The 10,226-nt window shown below is 48.7% G+C and overlaps 12 non-coding genes across 12 annotated transcripts; all 12 read left to right on the top strand.

The window, feature by feature from the left end:
• Nucleotides 1-4,603: 4,603 nt before the first annotated feature.
• On the top strand, nucleotides 4,604-4,722 carry LOC125594881. The gene has a single exon (XR_007330035.1). It is a non-coding gene; the product is annotated as a 5S ribosomal RNA (ribosomal RNA).
• Nucleotides 4,723-5,096: 374 nt separating this feature from the next.
• LOC125594864 lies at nucleotides 5,097-5,215 on the top strand. Its single transcript, XR_007330018.1, has one exon. It is a non-coding gene; the product is annotated as a 5S ribosomal RNA (ribosomal RNA).
• Nucleotides 5,216-5,588: 373 nt separating this feature from the next.
• LOC125594884 lies at nucleotides 5,589-5,707 on the top strand. The gene has a single exon (XR_007330038.1). It is a non-coding gene; the product is annotated as a 5S ribosomal RNA (ribosomal RNA).
• A 374-nt stretch (nucleotides 5,708-6,081) lies between these two features.
• On the top strand, nucleotides 6,082-6,200 carry LOC125594863. Its single transcript, XR_007330017.1, has one exon. It is a non-coding gene; the product is annotated as a 5S ribosomal RNA (ribosomal RNA).
• Nucleotides 6,201-6,573: 373 nt separating this feature from the next.
• On the top strand, nucleotides 6,574-6,692 carry LOC125594880. Its single transcript, XR_007330034.1, has one exon. It is a non-coding gene; the product is annotated as a 5S ribosomal RNA (ribosomal RNA).
• Nucleotides 6,693-7,065: 373 nt separating this feature from the next.
• LOC125594862 lies at nucleotides 7,066-7,184 on the top strand. Its single transcript, XR_007330016.1, has one exon. It is a non-coding gene; the product is annotated as a 5S ribosomal RNA (ribosomal RNA).
• Nucleotides 7,185-7,557: 373 nt separating this feature from the next.
• LOC125594861 lies at nucleotides 7,558-7,676 on the top strand. The gene has a single exon (XR_007330015.1). It is a non-coding gene; the product is annotated as a 5S ribosomal RNA (ribosomal RNA).
• A 374-nt stretch (nucleotides 7,677-8,050) lies between these two features.
• Nucleotides 8,051-8,169, top strand: LOC125594860. Its single transcript, XR_007330014.1, has one exon. It is a non-coding gene; the product is annotated as a 5S ribosomal RNA (ribosomal RNA).
• Nucleotides 8,170-8,542: 373 nt separating this feature from the next.
• Nucleotides 8,543-8,661, top strand: LOC125594879. The gene has a single exon (XR_007330033.1). It is a non-coding gene; the product is annotated as a 5S ribosomal RNA (ribosomal RNA).
• Nucleotides 8,662-9,034: 373 nt separating this feature from the next.
• Nucleotides 9,035-9,153, top strand: LOC125594859. The gene has a single exon (XR_007330013.1). It is a non-coding gene; the product is annotated as a 5S ribosomal RNA (ribosomal RNA).
• Nucleotides 9,154-9,527: 374 nt separating this feature from the next.
• On the top strand, nucleotides 9,528-9,646 carry LOC125594858. The gene has a single exon (XR_007330012.1). It is a non-coding gene; the product is annotated as a 5S ribosomal RNA (ribosomal RNA).
• Nucleotides 9,647-10,018: 372 nt separating this feature from the next.
• Nucleotides 10,019-10,137, top strand: LOC125594857. Its single transcript, XR_007330011.1, has one exon. It is a non-coding gene; the product is annotated as a 5S ribosomal RNA (ribosomal RNA).
• The last annotated feature ends 89 nt before the right edge of the window (nucleotides 10,138-10,226 follow it).

Genomic DNA, 10,226 nt, shown 5'->3' with positions numbered 1-10,226 from the left:
ACGATCAGCGAAAGAATAAAGTCTAAAGAAGACGATATTCAAAAGAAAGACACAGACTTGTTGGATACTAGGACTGCAACCTGGAGAGTTTGGTCAGTGAAACAAAGAATGTCTTTGGATGGATTTACAAGTATCACTTGAATGGATGCTTGATGTACTCTTGACTGTTGTCAAAGTAGACAAGTAAGGGTGCCATCAGCGAAACCAGAAAGGACCACTTGATAGGATTCTTGTGGTTAAATACTTATCAAGTGGGGGAGACCTGTACAACGATGGTCAAAGGAATTTGATCATCGAAGTGGTCAATTGGTGGATCTGAATCAAGGTTGTTCTATTCCCTGATCAAGACTAGAATAAGTCGGTTGGGATATTTTGTTTTGGGACAAGATATAATCACCACCGGATTCGAGGACGAATCCATTTCAAGTGGGGGAGACTTGTAACATCCGCAATCCTGGATAAGGACCGTCGGGACGGCCATGGTTCGAGGAAACGAACCCGCCGGTCTTAGGACCTTAAGGCAAGCGTTCCATGGCCAAGATAGAAGGTTAAGGACGTCAGGATGCTGAGACTTAACCTTATATGAGAAAGAAGTCAGCTAGAACAAGCTGTATAGAAGCTGGGCAGTGCTTACGGGAAGTTCGATCAGCTAGACGTAGCTCGGTCAAGATCAGCCTAGCTCGTTCCAAGTTAAGTCAGCTCAACCAGCTGGACTACTAGCTCACTCAGCTGAGGCAGCTGGGAGTCAGCTCATCTAAGCTCGACGGACTGGTCGGGTTTCGGGCCGATGGTCAGGGTTCGGGTCAGTGGCGGGCCATGAGGTCTGGCCATGTGGTCCATGAGTCGTTGGGCCGGCCGTGGGCTTGAGTATCAAGTCTGGGCTTGGGTTGGACGTGCCTATAAGGTCTGGAACCTTCCATTTCCGAACAGGTACGATCTGAACCGTTGATTGTAATCGATGGCCAAGATCTGTCCCAAAAGGATGCTTCGAAGGGATGTGTCCCTTCGCACATGACCTTTGGTTGCCTATATATAGGATGCACGACCAGAGATAAATGTATTCAGTATTATTCAGTCTCATTCTGTCTGAGACAAAGGACACACGTCCTAAACAAAGGGGTCCCCCAATGAGAACCGAGGATCCAAGCCGGAAAAGGTTCGGTTGTGGTGGTTTAGTATCTCCGGCAAGGAGAACGGTTTAGGAGAGAGGAGGCCGTGGGGTTATGGATACCCAAGGCATAGAGAGAGGTCTGGAGAAGGACTCCAACCCCGTGGTTCAGTCAGATAGGGTCAGTGGGGTAACCACCGACTCATCGGCTAAGACCATCGGACAGTCTGAACCGGTCTAGCCATGGGCGTTTGGATCGTGTCCTATTCCTCTTATTCTTTTCATCTATTTCTTCTTCTACTCCTCCTGTACATTGGCGTGGTCTTGTTGATGTGTTGGGATTGGTTATAACCGTGGTTCTGGTTGAGTAATGCGGTCGCGGTCCATAACCGATGAGTTAGGCGCGCGCATGGTCTAAACCGGCCTCAGGTGATCCGATTTGATAGGGGCGGTTCTGTTCTGTGGTATGGATCCAGGCTTTGGGTCGGATCAGGTTAGAAGGTCTGTGAGCCTTTGGGCCGGACTTATAACAGGCCGATCGCACCTAGACCTTAACCAGACGGTTAGACGGGACTATGGACGATCCAGCTATGGTTGGATGGTTCTTGCCGCAATGGCTAAGTAGGACATCTTACAATCAACTTTGGGTTGGTGAGTAGGATAGGCGCCATATGCCTTATGTAGGGCGTACACCCCCATGATGGCATTGGAAGGCCGGTTATATCAGTACATGCTAAGTGGACGATGGCTTATCAAGTCTAGTGGTCGGAGCATGTTTCATGACGATGGTTCGATGGCCGAACACTAGTATGGATAGTCACGTTGCTGGAGTAAGAGTATTGATGTGATGCTTCTAGATATCAACCTTGGTGTTGATAGCTTCGAGATTGGCTTAGAGTCATGACGAAGTGTGTGGCTAGTATTATGTGTCGTAGACCATAGATACTGAGCCTAAGTGTGATTGTTCAAGGAAGGCCATGTACGATCTGATATCATGGTTGAGTATGGACGACCCGACCTCTGGATGATGGTCTAAGATGTCAGTACTAACCCGATTAATGAATGCATCAGTTGGTATGAACAAGTCATATCTGTTGTCTGGGTTAGGCCAGATGATGACTCATCAATTCCAAGTCATGTGAAGATGGTTGGTTGATTGACTTAGGATCTAATGAGCTTTGTCAGTCCAGAAGATGGATTGGGTACTATTGCCTATAAGGCAAAAGGATTTCGGATTGTGCTTGAGTCGAGATAGGCCAAATACATATCCTTATCCTTTCGAAGACTTCTCAAAGGTTACTTATGTCTGTGGGGATGGTTGGTTGAATGACTAAGTACCTAGGGGAGGTGTTTGATGCAGGAGTCAATAAAAGGACCTTAAGTAAGATCATTGAGTGATCGTGGTCCAGCTGTCAAGCAAGAGCAATATGAGTCAAGGGAGGACCGATGAGCTAATTAGCTCCATTGATGTGGCAAAGGTATGATCTAGCATTTACTTATGTAGATCTAGATAGAGTGGTTTAGGGGAATGGAACCTTAGAATCGTATGGCTTGGTTTGGGTTTATAATTGACCTTTAAGCTAATTGGTAGTTGAGTAAACTGGCCAAGGCTAAGGTGATTCAACCAGACAAGTGTTAGATTGGTTTTAGACCAATGGTTAACTAGAGAATAATCCGCTGCGTATCTGTTGAAAGGATCTATGCTATTAATGACTAGGGAAGTCTTTAGCTAAGGTTTAAGTTAGCCCTCGCCTTTAGGTGATATTATAAATAAAGGGCAAAAATTAAGAGGTTCGGCTAGGAAGTGGACCGAGCGACGTAAGGCTTCGACCTCGGCCTAGTCGGCTGGATCGGGGTGTTACACAGCATACTGAGTCCAAGGACCAGCGTGCTGGTATGTGTACTGATGGACAGCCACGGACATCCTGTGTGTGCTGACGGACACACACACGGACAGCCACAGACGTCCTGTGTGTGCTGACGGACAGCCACAGACAGCCACGGACGTCCTGTGTGTGATTGCGAACACCCACGGACGTTCTGTGTGTACTGAACAGACAGCCCACGTGGGCCCAAATCACCCAAACAGTCCACGGGACGGCCAGCGTGCTGAGTCCAAGGACCAACCTGCTGATATGTGTACTGATGGACAGCCACAGACGTCCTGTGTGTGCTGACGGACACACACGGACAGCCACGGACGTCCTGTGTGTGCTGACAGAAACACACGGATGTCCTGTGTGTGCTGACGGACACCCACGGACGTCCTGTGTGTGCTGACGGACACACACGGACGTCCTGTGTGTGCTGACGGACACACACGGACACACACGGACAGCCGCGGACGTCCTGTGTGTGCTGACGGACAGCCACGGACAGCCACGGACGTCCTGTGTGTGCTGGTGGACACCCACGGACGTCCTGTGTGTACTGAACAGACAGCCCACGTGGGCAAAAATCACCCAAAAAGTCCACGGGAAGGGCCAGCGTGCTGAGTCCAAGGACCAACGTGCTGATATGTGTACTGATGGACAGCCACGGACGTCCTGTGTGTGCTGACGGACACACACGGACACACACGGACACACACAGACAGCCACGGACGTCCTGTGTGTTCTGGCGGACACCCACGGGCGTCCTGTGTGTACTGAACATACTGCCCATGTGGGCCAAAAAATCACCCCAACAGTACACGGGAAGGGTCAGCGTGCTGAGTCCAAGGACCAACATGCTGATATGTGTCCTGATGGACAGCCACGGACGTCCTGTGTGTGCTGACGGACACACACGGACAGCCACGGACGTCCTGTGTGTGCTGACGGACACACACGGAGGTCCTGTGTGTGCTGAGGAACACCCACGGATGTCCTGTGTGTGCTGACGGACACACACGGACAGCCACAGACGTCCTGTGTGTACTGAACAGACAGCCCACGTGGGCCAAAAATCACCCAAGCAGTCCACGGGAAGGGCCAGCGTGCTGAGTCCAAGGACCAAAGTGCTGATATGTGTACTGATGGACAGCCACAGACGTCCTGTGTGTGCTGATGGACACAGACGGACACACACAGACACACACGGACAGCCACGGACGTCCTGTGTGTGCTGGCGGACACCCACGAATGTCCTGTGTGTACTAAACAGACAGCCCACGTGGGCCAAAATCACCCGAACAGTCCACGGGAAGAGTCAGCGTGCTGAGTACAAGGACCTTTTCGGAAAGCCCTAGAAACCATCAAGGGCGGTTAAAGGACGTCGCGATTTTTCGGCCCCAAATTCAGCCGTTTTGACCCTCAAACGGGCTGCTGAAATTTACGGAGCGTAAAATAGTCAAGATGCATTTTTCGAGTGTTTGGTGCTGTTATTGTTGTGTTCTACATCAATCTCGAGCACTTTGGTTCGAGAAAAAAATGCTAGCAAATCTTGTGGGTCCCACGCCATCCACTCGAATTGTCGAAACGAAAGGACAAATGGAATCGCGAGTCATGTACTGACGGGTGCGATCATACCAGCACTAATGCACCGGATTCCATCAGAACTCCGCAGTTAAGCGTGCTTGGGCGAGAGTAGTACTAGGATGGGTGACCTCCCGGGAAGTCCTCGTGTTGCACCCCTTTTCTATTTTGTTTTTCGATCTAAAACGATTCTAGCTTTGGAAAACCCATAACTTTTGAACCGTGAGGATCTACGCCGCCCACAACACCTTTTCGAAAAGCCCTAGAAACCATCAAGGGCGGTTAAAGGACGTCGCGATTTTTCGGCCCCAAATTCAGCCGTTTTGACCCTCAAAGGGGCTGCTGAAATTTACGGAGCGTAAAATAGTCAAGATGTGTTTTTCGAGTGTTTGGTGTTGTTGTTGTTGTGTTCTACATCAATCTCGAGCACTTTGGTTCGAGAAAAAAAATGCCAGCAAATCTTGTGGGTCCCACGCCATCCACTCGAATTGTCGAAACGAAAGGACAAATGGAATCGCGAGTCATGTACTGACGGGTGCGATCATACCAGCACTAATGCACCGGATCCCATCAGAACTCCGCAGCTAAGCGTGCTTGGGCGAGAGTAGTACTAGGATGGGTGACCTCCCGGGAAGTCCTCGTGTTGCACCCCTTTTCTATTTTGTTTTTCGATCTAAAACGATTCTAGCTTTGGAAAACCCATAACTTTTGAACCGTGAGGATCTACGCCGCCCACAGCACCTTTTTGGAAAGCCCTAGAAACCATCAAGGGCGGTTAAAGGACGTCGCGATTTTTCGGCCCCAAATTCAGCCGTTTTGACCCTCAAACGGGCTGCTGAAATTTACGGAGCGTAAAATAGTCAAGATGCGTTTTTCGAGATTTGGTGTTGTTATTGTTGTGTTCTACATCAATCTCGAGCACTTTGGTTCGAGAAAAAAAATGCTAGCAAATCTTGTGGGTCCCACGCCATCCACTCGAATTGTCGAAACGAAAGGACAAATGGAATCGCGAGTCATGTACTGACGGGTGCGATCATACCAGCACTAATGCACTGGATTCCATCAGAACTCCGCAGTTAAGCGTGCTTGGGCGAGAGTAGTACTAGGATGGGTGACCTCCCGGGAAGTCCTCGTGTTGCACCCCTTTTCTATTTTGTTTTTCGATCTAAAACGATTCTAGCTTTGGAAAACCCATAACTTTTGAACCGTGAGGATCTACGCCGCCCACAGCACCATTTTGGAAAGCCCTAAAAACCATCAAGGGCGGTTAAAGGACGTCGCGATTTTTCGGCCCCAAATTCAGCCGTTTTGACCCTCAAACGGGCTGCTGAAATTTACGGAGCGTAAAATAGTCAAGATGTGTTTTTCGAGTGTTTGGTGTTGTTGTTGTTGTGTTCTACATCAATCTCGAGCACTTTGGTTCGAGAAAAAAAATGCCAGCAAATCTTGTGGGTCCCACGCCATCCACTCGAATTGTCGAAACGAAAGGACAAATGGAATCGCGAGTCATGTACTGACGGGTGCGATCATACCAGCACTAATGCACCGGATCCCATCAGAACTCCGCAGCTAAGCGTGCTTGGGCGAGAGTAGTACTAGGATGGGTGACCTCCCGGGAAGTCCTCGTGTTGCACCCCTTTTCTATTTTGTTTTTCGATCTAAAACGATTCTAGCTTTGGAAAACCCATAACTTTTGAACCGTGAGGATCTACGCCGCCCACAGCACCTTTTTGGAAAGCCCTAGAAACCATCAAGGGCGGTTAAAGGACGTCGCGATTTTTCGGCCCCAAATTCAGCCGTTTTGACCCTCAAACGGGCTGCTGAAATTTACGGAGCGTAAAATAGTCAAGATGCGTTTTTCGAGTGTTTGGTGTTGTTATTGTTGTGTTCTACATCAATCTCGAGCACTTTGGTTCGAGAAAAAAATGCTAGCAAATCTTGTGGGTCCCACGCCATCCACTCGAATTGTCGAAACGAAAGGACAAATGGAATCGCGAGTCATGTACTGACGGGTGCGATCATACCAGCACTAATGCACCGGATTCCATCAGAACTCCGCAGTTAAGCGTGCTTGGGCGAGAGTAGTACTAGGATGGGTGACCTCCCGGGAAGTCCTCGTGTTGCACCCCTTTTCTATTTTGTTTTTCGATCTAAAACGATTCTAGCTTTGGAAAACCCATAACTTTTGAACCGTGAGGATCTACGCCGCCCACAGCACCTTTTCGAAAGCCCTAGAAACCATCAAGGGCGGTTAAAGGACGTCGCGATTTTTCGGCCCCAAATTCAGCCGTTTTGACCCTCAAACGGGCTGCTGAAATTTACGGAGCGTAAAATAGTCAAGATGTGTTTTTCGAGTGTTTGGTGTTGTTGTTGTTGTGTTCTACATCAATCTCGAGCACTTTGGTTCGAGAAAAAAAATGCCAGCAAATCTTGTGGGTCCCACGCCATCCACTCGAATTGTCGAAACGAAAGGACAAATGGAATCGCGAGTCATGTACTGACGGGTGCGATCATACCAGCACTAATGCACCGGATCCCATCAGAACTCCGCAGCTAAGCGTGCTTGGGCGAGAGTAGTACTAGGATGGGTGACCTCCCGGGAAGTCCTCGTGTTGCACCCCTTTTCTATTTTGTTTTTCGATCTAAAACGATTCTAGCTTTGGAAAACCCATAACTTTTGAACCGTGAGGATCTACGCCGCCCACAGCACCTTTTCGAAAGCCCTAGAAACCATCAAGGGCGGTTAAAGGACGTCGCGATTTTTCGGCCCCAAATTCAGCCGTTTTGACCCTCAAACGGGCTGCTGAAATTTACGGAGCGTAAAATAGTCAAGATGTGTTTTTCGAGTGTTTGGTGTTGTTGTTGTTGTGTTCTACATCAATCTCGAGCACTTTGGTTCGAGAAAAAAAATGCCAGCAAATCTTGTGGGTCCCACGCCATCCACTCGAATTGTCGAAACGAAAGGACAAATGGAATCGCGAGTCATGTACTGACGGGTGCGATCATACCAGCACTAATGCACCGGATCCCATCAGAACTCCGCAGCTAAGCGTGCTTGGGCGAGAGTAGTACTAGGATGGGTGACCTCCCGGGAAGTCCTCGTGTTGCACCCCTTTTCTATTTTGTTTTTCGATCTAAAACGATTCTAGCTTTGGAAAACCCATAACTTTTGAACCGTGAGGATCTACGCCGCCCACAGCACCTTTTTGGAAAGCCCTAGAAACCATCAAGGGCGGTTAAAGGACGTCGCGATTTTTCGGCCCCAAATTCAGCCGTTTTGACCCTCAAACGGGCTGCTGAAATTTACGGAGCGTAAAATAGTCAAGATGTGTTTTTCGAGTGTTTGGTGTTGTTGTTGTTGTGTTCTACATCAATCTCGAGCACTTTGGTTCGAGAAAAAAAATGCCAGCAAATCTTGTGGGTCCCACGCCATCCACTCGAATTGTCGAAACGAAAGGACAAATGGAATCGCGAGTCATGTACTGACGGGTGCGATCATACCAGCACTAATGCACCGGATCCCATCAGAACTCCGCAGCTAAGCGTGCTTGGGCGAGAGTAGTACTAGGATGGGTGACCTCCCGGGAAGTCCTCGTGTTGCACCCCTTTTCTATTTTGTTTTTCGATCTAAAACGATTCTAGCTTTGGAAAACCCATAACTTTTGAACCGTGAGGATCTACGCCGCCCACAGCACCTTTTTGGAAAGCCCTAGAAACCATCAAGGGCGGTTAAAGGACGTCGCGATTTTTCGGCCCCAAATTCAGCCGTTTTGACCCTCAAACGGGCTGCTGAAATTTACGGAGCGTAAAATAGTCAAGATGCGTTTTTCGAGTGTTTGGTGTTGTTATTGTTGTGTTCTACATCAATCTCGAGCACTTTGGTTCGAGAAAAAAATGCTAGCAAATCTTGTGGGTCCCACGCCATCCACTCGAATTGTCGAAACGAAAGGACAAATGGAATCGCGAGTCATGTACTGACGGGTGCGATCATACCAGCACTAATGCACCGGATTCCATCAGAACTCCGCAGTTAAGCGTGCTTGGGCGAGAGTAGTACTAGGATGGGTGACCTCCCGGGAAGTCCTCGTGTTGCACCCCTTTTCTATTTTGTTTTTCGATCTAAAACGATTCTAGCTTTGGAAAACCCATAACTTTTGAACCGTGAGGATCTACGCCGCCCACAGCACCTTTTCGGAAAGCCCTAAAACCATCAAGGGCGGTTAAAGGACGTCGCGATTTTTCGGCCCCAAATTCAGCCGTTTTGACCCTCAAACGGGCTGCTGAAATTTACGGAGCGTAAAATAGTCAAGATGTGTTTTTCGAGTGTTTGGTGTTGTTGTTGTTGTGTTCTACATCAATCTCGAGCACTTTGGTTCGAGAAAAAAAATGCCAGCAAATCTTGTGGGTCCCACGCCATCCACTCGAATTGTCGAAACGAAAGGACAAATGGAATCGCGAGTCATGTACTGACGGGTGCGATCATACCAGCACTAATGCACCGGATCCCATCAGAACTCCGCAGCTAAGCGTGCTTGGGCGAGAGTAGTACTAGGATGGGTGACCTCCCGGGAAGTCCTCGTGTTGCACCCCTTTTCTATTTTGTTTTTCGATCTAAAACGATTCTAGCTTTGGAAAACCCATAACTTTTGAACCGTGAGGATCTACGCCGCCCACAGCACCTTTTTGGAAAGCCCTAGAAACCATCAAGGGCGGTTAAAGGACGTCGCGATTTTTCGGCCCCAAATTCAGCCGTTTTGACCCTCAAACGGGCTGCTGAAATTTACGGAGCGTAAAATAGTCAAGATGTGTTTTTCGAGTGTTTGGTGTTGTTGTTGTTGTGTTCTACATCAATCTCGAGCACTTTGGTTCGAGAAAAAAAATGCCAGCAAATCTTGTGGGTCCCACGCCATCCACTCGAATTGTCGAAACGAAAGGACAAATGGAATCGCGAGTCATGTACTGACGGGTGCGATCATACCAGCACTAATGCACCGGATCCCATCAGAACTCCGCAGCTAAGCGTGCTTGGGCGAGAGTAGTACTAGGATGGGTGACCTCCCGGGAAGTCCTCGTGTTGCACCCCTTTTCTATTTTGTTTTTCGATCTAAAACGATTCTAGCTTTGGAAAACCCATAACTTTTGAACCGTGAGGATCTACGCCGCCCACAGCACCTTTTGGAAAGCCCTAGAAACCATCAAGGGCGGTTAAAGGACGTCGCAATTTTTCGGCCCCAAATTCAGCCGTTTTGACCCTCAAACGGGCTGCTGAAATTTACGGAGCGTAAAATAGTCAAGATGCGTTTTTCGAGTGTTTGGTGTTGTTGTTGTTGTGTTCTACATCAATCTCGAGCACTTTGGTTCGAGAAAAAAATGCTAGCAAATCTTGTGGGTCCCACGCCATCCACTCGAATTGTCGAAACGAAAGGACAAATGGAATCGCGAGTCATGTACTGACGGGTGCGATCATACCAGCACTAATGCACCGGATCCCATCAGAACTCCGCAGCTAAGCGTGCTTGGGCGAGAGTAGTACTAGGATGGGTGACCTCCCGGGAAGTCCTCGTGTTGCACCCCTTTTCTATTTTGTTTTTCGATCTAAAACGATTCTAGCTTTGGAAAACCCATAACTTTTGAACCGTGAGGATCTACGCCGCCCACAGCAC

This window comes from Brassica napus (assembly GCF_020379485.1).
Source record: "Brassica napus cultivar Da-Ae chromosome C5 unlocalized genomic scaffold, Da-Ae chrC05_Random_38, whole genome shotgun sequence".
Lineage (NCBI taxonomy): Eukaryota > Viridiplantae > Streptophyta > Magnoliopsida > Brassicales > Brassicaceae > Brassica > Brassica napus.
The sequence above is the reverse complement of the archived record's forward strand: the minus strand, read 5'-3'. Positions and strand labels throughout refer to the sequence as shown.